Source organism: Heptranchias perlo, chromosome 6 (genome assembly GCF_035084215.1).
Source record: "Heptranchias perlo isolate sHepPer1 chromosome 6, sHepPer1.hap1, whole genome shotgun sequence".
Taxonomy (NCBI): domain Eukaryota; kingdom Metazoa; phylum Chordata; class Chondrichthyes; order Hexanchiformes; family Hexanchidae; genus Heptranchias; species Heptranchias perlo.
The window spans coordinates 26225311-26242170 of NC_090330.1; the positions used below are offsets into that span (position 1 = coordinate 26225311).

A 16860-nucleotide genomic window follows, 5' to 3' on the forward strand; every position below is an offset into this window, starting at 1 on the left:
GAGTAGTAGGAAGAGGAAGTCAACGGTTTTGTAATCACCAAGGGTATGCACATGGGTGTCTGACAGACTGTCATGTTTTTCATTTCTATTTGGTTTATGTTAACATCACATTAAATGTTATGAGTCTCACCACCACTGCCATGTCTTGCCCATTCTTGAGTCCCTTTTGTTAAAGCACCCTTACAAGTGGTTGTTCATGAAAGGTGAGTTGATGCCATCCATTGGGTGCATTTGCAATGGGTGTATATGTCATTGTATGACTGTTTTGTGCAACCTTGGTGGAGGGGCGGTTGTGGTTGTGGTGGTCATTACAAGTGGTCTGAGTACTTGGCTCTACTTTGCAGATCTCCCTACGCGAAGTATGAGTGACTCTCTGGCATGACAAGCAGCCAGATGAGACAATGCTTTGTCGATGGTTCGCCCATCATCGTCCTGTTAATCCTCTTCATCCTCCTCATAAAAACATAGAAAATAGGAGCAAGAGTAGGACATTTGGTCCTTCGGGCCTGCTCTGCCATTCAAAATGATTATGGCTGATCGTCTAACTCGGTACCCTGTTCCCGCTTTTTCCCCATATCCCTTGATCCCTTTAGCATTAAGAAATAGATCTATCTCCTTCTTGAATATGTCTAATGACTTGGCCTCCACTGCTTTCTGTGGTAGAGAATTCCACAGGTTCACCACCCTCTGAGTGAAGAAATTTCTCCTCATCTCGGTTCTAAATGGCATACCCCGTATCCTGAGACTGTGACCCCTGGTTCTGGGCTCCCCAGCCATTGGGAACATCCTCCCTACATCTAGTCTGTCTAGTCCTGTTAGAATTTTATATGTTTCCATGAGATCACCTCTCATTCTTCTAAACTCTAGTGAATATAGGCCTAGTCAACCCAATCTCTCCTCATACGTCAGTCCTGCCATCCCAGGAATCAGTCTGCACTCCTTCCATGGCAAGGACATCCTTCCTCAGATAAGGAGACCAAAACTGCACACAAAACTCCAGATGTGGTCTCACCAAGGCCCCATACAACTGCAGTAAGACACCCCTGCTCCTGTACCCAAATCCTCTTGCAATGAAGGACAACATACTTTTGCCTTCCTAACTGCTTGCTGTACCTGAATGCTCGCTTTCAGCGACTGGTATACAAGGGCACCCAGGTCTCGTTGCACCTCCCCTTTTCCCAATCTATCACCATTCAGATAATCATCTGCCTTTCTGTTTTTACAACCAAAGTGGATAACCTCACATTTATCCACGTTATACTGCATCTGCCATGTTCTTACCCACTCATCCAATTTGTCTAAATCACATCAGAGCCACTTTGCATCCTCCTCACAGCTCACATTCCACCCCAGCTTTGTGTCATTTGCAAACTTGGAAATGTTACATTTAGTTCCCTCATCCAAATCATTGATATATATTGTCAATAGCTGGGGCCCAAGCACTGATCTCTGCGGTACCCCACTAATCACTGCCTGCCACCCAGAAAAAGACCCGTTTATTCCTACTCTCTGTTTCCTGTCTGTCAACCAATTCTCAATCCATGCCAGTGTATTCCCCCCAATCCCATGTGCTTTAATTTTGCCACATCCTTTATAATAGACTCTAGCATTTTCCCCACTACTGATGTTAGGCTAACTGGTCTGTAATTCCCTGTTTTTTCTCTCCCTCCTTTTTTAAAAAGTGGGGTTACATTTGCCACCCTCCAATCTGTAGGAACTGTTCCAGAGTCTATTGAATTTTGGAAGATGATCACTATTTCCAGGGTCACTTCCTTTAGTACTCTGGGATGTAGCTTATCAGGCCCTGGGGATTTGTCAGCCTTTAGCCCCATTAATTTCCCTAGCACTATTTTTTTACTAATACTGGTTTCCTTCAGTTCCTCCCTCTCACTAGACCCTTGGTTCCCTAACATTTCTGAGAGGTTATTTGTGTCCTCCTTTGTGAAGACAGAACCAAAGTACGTGTTTAATTGTTCTGCCATTTCTTTGTTCCCCATTATAATTTCCCCCTACATTTGTCTTCACTAATCTTCCTTATCCTCCTCTTCCACCTCGTCCTCGTCTTCAATGTTGAAGGTAAATACGGCTGCTTGTGGAGCACATGGGACCTCATCCGTCAGTAACCCTCTCTGTTGAACAATGTTGTGCAGGATGCAACACACGAGTATTATTCTGCACACTCTCACCGATGAGTACTGAAGGGCTCCCCCAGATCGATCCAGGCACTGGAAGCGCATCTTCACATCTTCAGCAGTCCAATGGCTTGCTCTATGACAGATCTGGTGGTGCTGTGACTGTTGTTGTACTGCTTCTGTGCATCACTAGTGGGGTTCCTCACAGGTGTCATGAGCCACGTCTGCAGAGGGTATCCCTTGTCTCCAAGGAGCCAGCCCTTAAATCTGTCTTGTGCGTGGAAGAGGGCCAGGATGTTGGATTCACGCAGAATGAAGGAATCATGGCAGCTGCCCGGGAATTTGGCACATACCTGCAGAGACCTTTTCCGCTGGTCGCAAACCAGCTGTGCATTGATAGAGTGATATCCTTTTCCTTTGATGAACGTTCCTGGCTCATGTAGAGGTGATCGGATTGCTACGTGTGTGCAATCAATTGCGCCCTAAATCCATGGGAAGCCAGCCAGAGAGTGGAAACCCACTCCTCTCAGTCTGGCTGATGTCGTTGATGGGGAAGTTGACGTTGTGGGATGCCCTGGCAAACAAGCCATCCGTGACCTGTCGTATACACTTATGGACAGACGACTGAGAGATCCTGGTGATGTCACCGGTGACAGCCTGGAAGGATCCAGAGGCGAAGAAGTTGAGGACAGTGGTGACTTTAACTGTGACGGATAATGCATGGCCACCAGACCCAGTTGGGAACAGTTCTGAATGAAGCAGCCTGCAGATGTCTGCGACCACCTGGCGACTCAATCTGAACCTTCGTAGATGCTGCTCCTCAGAGAGGTCCAGGAAGCTCAGCCTCTGCCCGTACACCTCTCACGAGGGTAGTGCCTCCTGCGATGTGGGCCCCTCCGTTGTTCCCCTCTCTGCTCTCCTGCAGGTCCCTGTGGCGCACCTCTGTCTTATGGAGCTGCAACTCTCAGAACTGCACGCCATGCCTGGCGCAGATGGTGATGTGCCTTCTCCTCAGATGTAGTGCTGAATACATCCATTGCATCCTCCCATCCTGGTGCTGTCAGCTTGAGGTGGTCCAAAATGCAGGTAAATATGTCTGAACAGAAGAATTCTGAGTGTGAATAAATAAATCTGAGTCTAAGCACCAAGAACTCCCAACCAAAGGTTTGTCTGAGAGAATTGCTTGCCCTGTTGCAAAAACTCACCTTTTATCCCCATTTGTGAATCACTGGTTTAAATGTCCAAACGGCTGCCGGCTGCAACTCACCTCCATGGCGTGTTTCAGAGGCCATGGGAGTCACGTTCAGGCAGAGTTAAAATCATTTGTCTGCCTCAATCCCCACAAATTTAATTGATATAAGTACCTAAACTATCTTAATTCCCCCTTTAAATGTCATCCTGCCAGTTTTAATTACCGGCGGGACTTCTGGGTTTCCGAAGCGCGCACGCACCCAGGTACATCTGGTGAAACTAATTTTTTGGCGTCTTGGAGCCGGGACTCGTTCCCGCTCCCAACTTTTAAAATTTTTACTGCCCCCCTGCCCCCAAGCCATCCGTTCTTCGAGGTTAAAATCATGCCCCAGGGATTTGCTTTGATGACATTGTTTACAGACGCATTAGGATTTACAGTATGCATCAGTATGCAACTGGTACTGGTTCAGACATCTCCAAATCACGGAAGTAGAAAATGACAATTTCTGTGTTTTGATTACATGCTTCCTAATGCACCCCTTGTTATCAGAGTAAAAACTAGGGTATCTTCTACAGGAGCCTTTTTATGAATAGACATGGAGAGGAGTACATTTCAATGTAACTACTCCACCAATGCTATCTTTCTACTTCTGTACACGGCACAAAAAATATCCTGTGTAAAATCAACACCAAGGATGTGTAGTAATTCTTTCTGATATCACAGTGGGGTGACTCTTATATGTTAACAAAGAACAGTACTGTGCAACAGCACTTAGCTGCCTCTAGTGTTGTTTAACAAAGCTCTAGACAATGCTTACATCTGTGGTTTGCACACAACTTCCCCCTACTTTTCTATGCCCTTTCCTCTAAAAGTATGAATGCCCAGTATTACTGCAATCGTGTGGCCTGAATGTTAACTCAAAACTCTGTATTTAAGTATATTTAAACAAGTACTATCCTTACTTTGTACAAGGCCTTGGTCAGGCCACATCTAGAACATGGCATCCAATTTTGGTCCCCTCCCATGGTAGGAGATATTGAGATCCTGGACTATTTTGAATTGGACAACAGAGTGGCACTGAGTTTTGCCCAATGCCACCAGACAAAATATCTCTACAAGTGCCTTCTTCAAGAGGAGGGCACCACTAATACAAATGGTTCAATCAAACTAAAATGTTTACAAATAAAAATAAAATTAAATTGTGATCTGGTTCCTTTCGTTAATGATAGTTGGTGTCCTGCGGTGCCCACTCGTCACGGAAGGCTTCAAACGTAATTATCAGGACAATCTCAGGGAGCTGGGGCTTTTTATTTTGTAAAAGCATAGACTTCGAGGAATTAAGATAGTTTAGGTACTTATATCAATTAAATTTGTGGGGATTGAGGCAGACAAATGATTTTAACTCTGCCTGAACGTGACTCCCATGGCCTCTGAAACACGCCATGGAGGTGAGTTGCAGCCGGCAGCCGTTTGGACATTTAAACCAGTGATTCACAAATGGGGATAAAAGGTGAGTTTTTGCAACAGGGCAAGCAATTCTCTCAGACAAACCTTTGGTTGGGAGTTCTTGGTGCTTAGACTCAGATTTATTTATTCACACTCAGAATTGTGGTCTTTAAAAATAATGAAAGGATTAGACTCAGTCAACGTGAATAAAATAGGTTAGGGAGGACCAGTTGACATAAGTATAATTTATGAAAACGTACCACTAGGTCAGATGTTAGGAGGTATTTCTTTTTGCAGAGAGTTGTCAACTTTTGGAATAAGTTACCAGCACTTGCAGTGAATTTAGATTGGTACAAACATTAAAAGGGGAGCTGTCAATTTCCTGTGAGTGGCAAACTTGCATATAGAAGATAGGAGGATCATTGGAGGTTAGTGTCTCCAGTCACTGTGATCTCCTGCAGCTTGTTTGGTCACCTTCAGGGATCAGAAAGAAATTTCCCAGAATTTTTTCCTAAATTGGCCTAAGGTTTTATTCTAATTTTTTTTTGCCTCTCAGGAGGTTGCATGACTACATGGGATGTGGTGGTATGGGGGATTCAAGGATGCTGGTATGTGTACGTCACACCATGTTGGTTCGGACATCCTCAATGGAACAGCTGATCTTTTCTTGTCCTTTTTTGTATTTTTGTATGTATCTTTATTTGGTGTTTGTGAAAATACCAAACCAACATCATTCAATTTCAATCACTGTAATGTTCCAAATGTAATATTTGACTATTATTGCATGCCGATTCTAAAGTCAGACTACTATGGATCAATTAATTATGCTCCAGGGAATAAAAAATAAGTAAGATGAACTTCTCCACCCTGTAAGGTGTATAATTGTTAGATATTATGACAGCAGCAATGATTCGCACTTTCAGCTGAATGAAAACGACATATATGCTAAAAATGACTACAATTGGGGACATGAAAAGAGGGGAAATACTAATAATTTTATACAAAAAGATGATGACTTTAAGTGAATTGTTCCTTCTTCAAATTAAGTTTATCTTATCATACTATGGATAAGTTCAGCAGAACTAATGGACATATCTGAATGGACACCTGTGCTTTTAAGAGATTTTCATCCAGCATGTGATTTTCCTTTTTCACATCTTTTAAACTGCACCACATATAACTTTTTTTTTCAACCATGCACACACAAAATGGGTCAGACTGTGCTGTGAGTGGCGAATGAATGACACCAGCCGTTCGTTGGACTTGCACTTGCCCAAAGACTTTCTGTGAGCTTTTGCACAGCAAGGTACTCTAAGTTAGAGATCCAGTCAGCATGGCACCCTCTAGAGGGCATCTGGGACCTGTGTGAACAGGGCAAGCAACTGTGTATCTTCGTGACCAATCAGATTGAAGAATCATTAATGAGCAGCGCAAGGACTGAACCAGAAAGTGTAAGTTAGAATAGTGAATTCAATATCAAATTAGGTACAGTAAGTGAAATAAAGAGAGGGAAAGAAAGATTGGTATAAGAAACAGAGATAATAGAGACAGAAAGAAAAAGAAAAAAAAAGTATTTAATTTTTTAAAAATGTCCAACAATAATTAAAAGCTGAAGGAATGAGAGTCCACACTTGTTAAAGTTAATTTTCAGTTCCAGAGAAGTTGTTTGGCAGTAATTAAGACTTACCACGCTGTTAAAATGGTACTTGGACTTGAAATGATTTGACTTAACTTTCTGTGGCGAGTTTAGTTCGTATCTATGATGTAAGTACAGGAACCTCACACCGTTCAATTCATTTTAACGATGAGACAGCCGGCGAGATGCCGCTTTTGTGCAGCTTTGGGAGGGACATCGCATCTCCAACAGCAACTTTGCAATTTCTGCACTTAACTGCATACGTGCAGTTGCCGGAAGTTGGACATAAATAACAGCGAGCACTGTTAGCCTCGACGTTATTTTCACAGCAAAATTCAGCCCAATATAAATAAAAGAATCTAGGTCAAATTAAGAAACTAAAACAGGTGCTTACTTCCTTTTATTTATCTTTTAGCTAAGAATACAACATTTCTTGAACAAGAATAGTGTATGATCATTAATTTAAAAATGGATGTTTTAAAGGTAAGAACATTGCTTTAAAAAAAGGTTTTCACCTAAATGCAGCAGTGAATCAGTCAAATCAAAATAATCTTAACAGGCATCCAGTTTTCACAAAAATTTGTTTTAATGCAGTTATATTCTAAAAATACAACCAGTGGCACAAATTCCAATTATGTCTCTTGACCCAGCTGTGGCCACTGACATGATGTAAGTCCCAATTTTGTGATGCACCTTTACTACCAGTGGCAGGGGGGCTTGCAGGAAGCAGGAAGCGGTTGCAAAATCAGATGCCCAACATTCCATGAATAAGTTGCAGCGCATCATATTTTGTGAACCTTAACTTGGGGGTGAAAATTGAGCACAGCCTCATTTGAGTATGGTAAACTCATTTTAAAATTTTGGGGCTTCGGGGCATACTGTATTTGTAGGTTCAGGTCATCTGCTTAGGTCCAATGCATCCTAGTCACAGGCTTGCCCCTGCCAGTGTTTTATGCCTGATAACTGGAACAAAATTAACCACTGTTGCAGGCCTGAGAGGTGCATTCCACTTGATATCCATTCAGGCTGTTTGGGGGGCGGCAGGGGGGAAGGGGGGCGGGGGGAGGTTGTGGAGGCAGGCTTGGAAGAAAATCTGGACCTTTGTTTACTCAGGAAAGGATGAATAGAGAGAAGGTACAGCCAGTGTTTCAGAGGAACTTTATATCTACAGCATTCTAGTTCACTATTGCTATCTTTGCCGAGTGCCAGTACAGCTAACACACATGGAAATATATAGAACATACTACATGGAAACAGGCCATTCAAACCAACCAGGCCGTCAGTATTTACCCTCTACACAAGCAAATAGTCCTAATTACATTTATCCAGCATGTTCCCATATTCCTTCGTCCCCTTTTTCTTCATCCGCCCATCCAATCTAATCTTGAATGTTGGTGCAATTTCTGCCTCAACCTTGGAAGTGAATTTCACAGCCTCTAAACTCTCTGTATAAAGAAGTTTCTCCCATCCTCTGTTCTAAATCTCCTACTTTTGATTGTGTATCTGTGACCCTGCAGGATGGAGACAGTGATTGAGGAGGAAGCACAAGATGAATCACAGCACATAGCTGAGGAGCAACACTTAGTGTTGAATGCTCAAGGATGGATATTTGCTGGCTGGAGGTCAAACATAGTTCCTGGTTCTGCTGCAGTGTCTTGAGATTCAGATTTCACAGGGCCTAATTACAATTGGAGATTGCTGTCTGAGCAAGATCGTCTAAATAAATCACTTGTGTTCATACAAAATACACTGCAAGGTCTAAGAGGGAGTATGGAGGAGTCCACCATCCAGCCCTACACAATTATGAACAAATAGTTATCTGCAATGCAGTGCAGTCTGCCATGGAGCCCCAGGCAATTGCAGTGACATCTGCTGCTTGGCTAGTCATAAGTGATGCTGGTCATACACATAGTAGAAGCATCTTTCATGAATGCTTATGGAGTAATAAAATTTAACATGATCTGGGAGAAAGAAATACCTAGCACTAAGTAAATATATAACTTTAAAATGGCTAAATTCAATGAAATTAAAATTCAACTAAAGCAAATATATTAGAGTTACACGGCACGGATAGAGGCCCTTCGGCCCATCGTGTCCGCACCGGCCATCAAGCCCTGTCTACTCTAATCCCATATTCCAGCATTTGGTCCGATAGAGTCATAGAGATATTGAGGGAGGTTGTTCAACTGCACCTCAGTAGAAGACAAGTGGAACCTACACCTGTAATTTCATAACGGCTGTTTACACTGTTTCTCCAGGGTTTTCGCTGAAGTTACGGTGGGAGATCAGGAAAACCCCTCATAAATAATCTTCCATAATGTTGACCATGCAGGATAAATACATTCCCAAAACCAACAAGCTCAGACTAAGCAAACGTGACCCTAAATATATTGACAAACAAATTACAAGTGAGATAATGAGGAAAATGGCCTGTACAACTGCTGCAGGGAGAAAGGAGAAAGGCTTCACTGGGATGAATATTTTAAAAATGAAGAAGCACTTCAAAAGGGCAATCTGAGGGGCATAAAGAGAGCTGGAAAAAAGCATAGCAGCTGAGGCTGAACATTAAAATAAAAACATTCTTTCAGTACCTTAGCATCAAGAGGTCAGTGAGTGAAGATGCAAACAGGCTTGAAACTGAGGATGAGGATAAAACAGCAAATATTCTGAATGAATATTCCTCCAAGTGTTCACAAGGGAAGATATGAGCAATGCGCCCGTCCTGGACAAAGACATCCCAAGTAAAATTAATGATTTTATTATAAATGTGATGGAAGTCCTAGACTATCTAAATGGGCTGAAAACAAATAAATAAGTGAGCGCTGCAAGAGACGAGAGAAGATCTGTGTGGTACTGATGGTCATTGTAAGGGAGCCAATGGACCAATGGGAAGTTACCAGTAAATTGGAAACATGCTAAGGTGGTGCTCATAGTCAAAAATGGTGACAAAACAGACACATGCAACAACAGACCAATTAGTCTTATTTCCATTTCACATAAAATAATGGAATCGATTATCAAGAATAAATTTGAGGATCATTTGTACAACAACAACTAGGTAAAAGCAGTAAGCATAGACTCAAGGGCAGATCCTGCCCGACCAGCCTCTTCCACTTTGAGGAAGTGGCAATCCAAGAAGACTGCGGTTAACCCTATAACATGGTTTACCTAGACTTCCAAAAGGCTCTTAATAAAGTTCCATAAAAAAGCTATTAATTAAACTCAAAGCTGTGGGGATTCAGAGAAAATCCTGGGAATGGATAAGAAACTGGCTGAATGATAGGAAACAATGAGTTCACGTTAGAGGAGTTATGTTGGAGTGGGGATATGTATTGAGCAGGATGCCTCAGGGCTCGGTGTTAGGACCAATACTGTTTCTAATTTATATAAATGACCTGTATTCAGAAACACAATGTAAAGTGGTGAAATTTTCAGATTAGAACAATGACGTACATTCATATAGTGCCTTTGCCATAGAGAATCACCCCAAAGTGAGCCATAGAGGCAGAATCAGAAATAAATTGGTGCCGAGCCAAAGAAGGACATATTAGGAGGGGTGACCGAAAGCTTGGTGGAAAAGGTGTATTTTGAGGTGGGTTTTAAGCAGGATTTTAGAAGAAGAGAGTGAGATGGAGAAGCAGAGACCTTAGGCAGGAAATTCCAGGAGAGTGGGGCCTAGGCGACTGAAGGCACAGCTGTCAAAGGTACAGAAAAGGAAGGGGATGCATAAAAAGCCAGAGTTGGAGGAACAGATAGTTTGCGAGGGGTTGTAGGGCTGGAGGAGGTTGCAGAGTTAGGGAGGTGCGAGGCCATGAAGGGATTTAAACACGAAGATGAGAATTTTAAATTGGAGGTGTTGGGGGACCAGCAGCAAATGTGGTTCAGTAAGGAAAGAGGGGATGGGTGAATGAGACTTGGTGTGGGATAGGATACGGGCGGCAGAGTTTTGGAACAGCTAAAGTTTACAGAGGGTGGTGGGTGGGAGCCTGGCCAGGAAAACATTCAAATATTCGAGTCTGGAGGTAACAAAGGCATTGATGAGGGATTCAGCAGTAGATGGGCTAAAGGAGGGACGCAGGCAAGCGATGTTAAGAAGGTGAAAGCGGGTGGTCTTTGTGATAGAGAGGATATGGCATCAGAAGAACAGCTCGGAGTTAAATAATTCACTGAGGTTGCAAACAGGCTGGCTCAGCCAGAGACAATGGCCGGGTAGGGGATGGAATCGGTGGAAAGGGTATGGAGTATGTGGCAGGGTCAAAGGTGACGGCTTTGATCATCCCAATGTTTAACTAGAGGAAATTGCCGCTGATCCAGGACTGAATGTCGGACAAGCAGTTTGACAACGCAGAGGCAGTGGAGGGGTCGAGAGAGGTGAAGAAGGGTTAGAGCTGGGTGTCGGCTCCCACCCACCACCCTCTGTACATGTGGAAGCTGACCCCATGTCCACAGATGATGTTGCAGGGGTAGCATTTAGATGAGGAAGTGGTCTTCAAATGGTCCTGCATCTGCGTCAGTCATATAGTTTATATGGACTTCCAGAAAGCATTTGATAAAATGTTGCATAATAAATTTACATTCATCTAATCCAAATGGATCAAACATGTCAAAATAACAGTTGTGTTTCTTTTTTCACATCCTTTTTTCAATTGTGGTAAACAATGGCTACAGGATTTATAATATAACCTGAAAGATCAATTCCCAGCAACTTCCCCTCCAGAACTCCAGTGTTCTAATGCAAAAATACATTGGATATCATAATTAATTCATATATATTCAGTGGTGCAGAAAAAAAACAACAGTGTTGCAGTACAAAATCAAGCACAAATGTGTCCAGGTAGCAATTCATTATTTATTGCTGTTTCCAGTGAGCTGCAAAAACCACATGCAAATTAGATATTTGAGTAGTCTGCCCTGCTTTTGACTGCCTAATATACTAATTTGCGAAGGGATTGTCAAGTAGGAATGACTGCAGTGAGCGCAGATGATTAATAGGTCCATATCAGCCAAATCTATCTTTTTTCAAAAAGGTGCCTTTTTATAGAAACAAAAGTAGAAGGTATCTTGATGAATTCCTGTCTTGTAGTAACAGAGGTATTTTTTAATAAAACCAAAATATTATGTCCTTGCCCTTGCAACATTACTAACACGGATTTAATGTTTGGCGGTCAATAAATTATTATGCACTGACAAATTTCAGAATATTTTGGCTTATTGCATAATGAAGTGGCATAATTTTTTTTAAAAAGATTTGCATTCTTAAGTACCAGCCATAAAAAGAGCAACTACTCCATCTACAGTACAGAATTGGTAGAAAACACCAGCCTAAATTTTCCAATCGGACATCTCAATGGAGGTGTGGTGGTGCAGAGAGTCCAGCCGTCTAGCCTTTAGTGTGCTGACTTCACATGCCTTCCTGGGATCAACATTATTATCACAATATAACCAAGTTTGACATGCTTTATTTGACTTTGTGTACTGGGCTTCAGTCTTACGCCAAGTCTCATGGGCCAGGGAAGTGGGAACTCCCAGAGATTCTGCCCCTTACAAGGCTGGGTAGGATTTTCCAACTTAGGTTTCGGAAAAAAAAACAAAGTAACTTGTCTTTTAAGCATGCTTACTGAAGTGGCAAGTAAATGGTATTACAAATATTGGTCTGGGCTTTCTGCCTTATTCCACTCCTCTGCCCCCCTTCCTCCAGCTTGCCCTGCTGATTTTTCAGTGGATCTGGGCAGGCGGATGCAGAAAGCTGTGATTTGCTTCATCCCTGTCTCCCCTCCATTTTCCACTGGGCTGGCTCCATTGGGGCACCCTATGCCCACCCATAGGTGGCCGAGTGCATTTATAGTTCACGTATTCCATGAAGGCTGAACATTAGGGTCACCTGTAGGCCCCAATGTCCGGCGTTCAGATGTCAGGCTGAAAAGAGAAAAGAGTCTGTGCTCTCACAGCACAGACATGCATAGATCCCACCAAGTCAAGGTAAAATTATCACAAGAACAATTTTTTTCTAAGAAAACATAATGGCTGCCTCTTTCTCCTGCTGGAGTAGGGGCTGCCACAGCAAGTTTCCACCCCCACACTGGCACAACTCCTCAATGAAGGCCACCTTCCATAAGATAATGACTCCAGTGCCAGAAATATGGCCAGTGTGGGCGGAAGTCCCATCCCGCTGGAGAAACATTCCAATTAATGGGGGAGATGGGAAGCTTAGGCCATTATATTTGTGAGGTCTGTCTCTGTCAGTATCAATAACATGTATAACAGTTATGCAACCTATTATTTCAGTAATGAGCAAGCTGCTGTTGGGTTCAGGCTGCTGTGGGACCATGCCAAACATCAGAAGCTGTGCTGCAAGTTGCAGATTCCCATAGCAACCGCACAGGAGTTATGTTTAAAGTGTTGCCTACTGGTGTAATACCTTTAGAATCTTGAGACTCAATATTTTCAATATATAACAGATAAGCTAGTTTTGAATAATGCATGTGTAAGTATAGATACATATGTACCTTTGTTACCAAACAGCTTTGGGGACCAGAAAGAAATTTTCCTGATTTTCCTCTCAGGTGAGATTGTATGTGAAATAAAATCCACAATAATGCAGAGGCTACATAGGTTGAGGAAGAAGCAGGCTTGATGAGCTAAATGACATTTTCTCACTTTCACACAAGTAGTTTTTCCTCCAGTTGCTCACTTGAGCAAGAAAGTCAGAGAGTATTAAAAAAAATCACACTTATTAGTGACAGGAGGAAAACATACCCATCCAGGAACATAGAAACAGGTGTATGTCATTCAGCACCTTGAGCCTATTACGCCATTCAATTAGATCATGGCTGATCTGTACCTTAACTCCATTTATCTGCTATCTATTGATCAATTGATCTATCTCTCTGATTCTGCTGGAGACACATTGGCTCCCCAGTGTAACTTTGGCAGAAAATCTAGGCTAATGTTTCTAACATAATATAAGTGTTGTTTCTCTTAATCTCTGATCTATCTCTGACCAAACTTACTCGCTACATCAAGTTGCCTTTAATGTCTTTGAAAAGACTCCACAAACGTTCCCATTAGGAGGCCTGGCCCTGGATCATAAGCCTAAATTTAAATTTGCTGCATTGCCAAAGCCTCTAAGACAAAAAAGTAGCAGACTCCCAGAATGTACTAGTGTCCCTCTGTACATATCAAACTGTTGCATTACATTTCCCAGAATGCACCAGTGTCAACATACATGTCTTTGTTAGATTTCAAGGGACACTTCAGTGCATAACATGGAGCCTTGCGAGCCACAAATAATGCTTACGGCAATGTTTTCATTTATTTGCACGTTTTCTAAGCTACAGTTGCTAATATATCTTGGCATTCTCTTTTAGGATGAATCCACTTATGAGACAACCGTGTTAAGAACAGTTCTTTCCATACCCCCAGGCCCTATCTTCAAAACGTCCTCAAAACTTACCTCTGCTCACCTCCCTTAACTCTTCTCCTAACTCCTGCTCAATGGCTATCTTGTGAAGCGCTTTGAGAAGTTTTGCCTTATTAAAGAGCTCATATAAACAACAGTAACAAATTGCATTTATATAATGCCCTTAACGTAGGAAAATGTCCCAAGGAGCTTCACAGGAGCATAATCAAACAAAAATCGATACCAAGCCAAAGAAGGAGATATTAGGATGGATGACCAAAAGCTTGGTCAAAGAGATGGGTTTTAAGGAGGATCTCTTAAAGGAGGAGAGGCAGGTAGAGAGGCAGAGGGGTTTATGGAGTGAATTCCAGTGTGGGGCCTACTTGGTTGAAAGCATGATTGCCATGGTGAGCAAAGGGAGGGAGGGATGCACAAGAAGTCATAGTTGGAAGAATGGAGAGTTCTGGTGGGGGGTTGTAGGGTGGGAGGCAGTTACAGAGATCGGGAGGGGTGAGGCCATGAAGAGATTTCAACAAAAGGATGAAAATTTAAATTGGAGGCTTTGGAGGACTGGGAGACAATGTAGGTCAGCAAGGACAGGAGTAATGGTTGAGCAAGACTTAGTGCACAATAGGATATAGGCTACTGAGTTTTGGATGAGCTGAAAGGAGAAACCCGGGATGGGACTGGGTGGGGTGGGGGGGGGGCAGTAGCGAACAAGGATTTTAAAGGAGAGGTCAGAAGGGTGGAACAAGGTGAGGAAGGAGGAGAAGTAGGGGAGAGACCAAGGTGTGATTTGATGATAAGGACCAAATTGCCACCGCAGAGGTTTGGGCAGGGCAGATGGTGTAAAGTATGGCCAGGCAGGTGGACTCAGTAAGGGACAAAGGTGTCGCCATCTATGAACCAAGTTTCAATCAAAGCTATGATGTCAATGCAATCATCCACAATAAGGTCGTGGATGGCAAGGGCCTTGTTCGTGAGTGAACAGACATTCTGGAGGGAAAGGTGGAGAGCGTCGGTGATTGTTGATCCTTTGGCAGAGCCTGAAAAGGCAGTGGTGGGTGGGATGAGTGGGACGGGAAGGAGACTGGCAAGATTAGCACGCAGCAGGCGTGCTGTGCATGAAAGTTGGAGAGAGAGGAGGGCGGGGCAGTTGGAGTTGCTGCTCATAAGGACGCAGTGACGAGTGCCTCGACGGCCCCTTCGAAGAATGCCAAGAAAGGCACAGAGGCTACCTGCAGGCATATCCCACATCAAGCCTGGAATGGCAGAAGGAGAGTAGGAAGACAGAGGAGTAGTGATGAGTTAGGGTAGGGATTGGGGGAGCAAAGTACCCAAGAGGGGAGAAATGAAAGTTAATGAGTAACAGGAAGGGGAGGAGGCTGGAGAGAAGGGCCCGAGAGGTGTTTTAAGATAACAAAAATACTCCTCTATTTTTCCCCATGGTGTACAATTTACCTACAGTATACATTTCTCTTGCCACATCTGAGACCATAAAATCATCAAGATAAACTGTTGTATATGTAGTAGTTGCCACGAACAGCTTTGTGTAGGATATAAAAATGAGTAGTTATCAAATCTCTTGATATGCATGTCTACTTTATTCATACAAGGGCAATGAAAATTAGACATGTATTTACCTGTTTTTAGTGTCTGGGCAATGGAATTATTCTTTGTGGATGCCAGAATCAGAGACACAAGGCAGCTGAGAAAAGATCTGGTGATGTCAATGGTGCACCTCCTGAATTTTGATGTACCTTCAAGACCTTCAAGGATTCTTCTGCAAGTGAATATCACAGGTATTAAACAACACATTATAAATTCAAAAGAGGGTGAGGCTGTTGCTAAGAGATATGAAGTAACCTAGGTATTAAGGAAGACCAATATTCAAAAATCTAGCTAATTCTTTCCACTAATCCTGCTGAATTTATAACCCTACATGACTATAAGGAACAGTAATAATACTAAAATAATAGTTTGGCATAAAAAGAAAAAAAACTCTTCTATTGCACACGCAGGACCTTCCTTTCCAAAGCCTCATCATCCGAGATTATGAGATTTATAATAATTAAAGTATACAGAGATTTCCACATCACCACTTTAACAAAAGTAGAGCGTGGGCACTGTGTCAAACTTCAAATAAAGATGCCATAGTGCAAATCAACTCGGTCTTAACCAGTCTAGTAATGACTGATTACTGGAAATATGAAGACATACCAGCTCCAAGTTTGCAGGAGTGGCAAAATCAGAGTTAAGCTGGCCCATGGCCAGGCACAATTTGCTGGCAGGTCAGAGGGTGCGCCATGCTGTATTTAGCAATGCTAGTTCCTCCCACTATTTTGAACAGGCTCCCAGCACATGAAAAACATACCCAGGAAGCTTGATCTATAGCACAGTTGGCTGGGGTGCAAAATCTGTTAAACAGCCGCAGCTTTCTATTGAAGAGCAGGTTGTGGTAGTTTATCTATCCAATATCACTCCCACCTCCTCCTTTACTGCTACATTGGCAGCATTCTCTTCTCTAGTGAAGACGGTTGAGAAGTATTCATTTAGTACCTCAGCCATACTCTCTGCCTCCACAAGAAGATCTTTTTTATCCCTAATTGGTCCCACCCATCCTTTGACTACCTTTTTACTATATATATGTTTATAAAAGACTTTTGGATACCCTTTTATGTTAGCCGCTAATCTATTCTCATAATCTCTCTTTGCCCCACTTATTCCCTTTTTTAGATCTCCTCTGTACTTTCTGTATTCAGCCTGGTTCTCTACTGTATTACGAACCTTACATTCATCATGAATCGCCTTTTTCTGTTTCATCTCTATACCTTTAGTCATCCAGAGAGCTTTAGCTTTGAATGTCCCTCCTTTCCCCTTCATGGAAATGTATCTACTCTGTACCCGAACCGTCTCCTCCTTGAAGGCCTCCTATTGTTCAATTATTGTTTTGTCTACCAATTTTTGATTCCAATCCACCTGGGCAAGATCCCTTTTTAACTCACTGAAATTAGCCCTCCTCCAGTTAAGTATTTTCACATTTGATTGTTCCTTG

The 16860-nt window shown here is 42.6% G+C and overlaps 1 protein-coding gene across 1 annotated transcript in view; it reads right to left on the bottom strand.

The window, feature by feature from the left end:
- Positions 1 to 15583, bottom strand: part of LOC137322840 (protein furry homolog) — a 305481-nt gene extending 289898 nt beyond the window's left edge. Inside the window, exon 1 of the mRNA XM_067985968.1 lies at positions 15449 to 15583. The gene's annotated coding sequence lies outside the window, so the exon portion shown is untranslated. The remainder of the gene's footprint in view (positions 1 to 15448) is intronic.
- Between the last annotated feature and the right edge of the window lie 1277 nt (positions 15584 to 16860).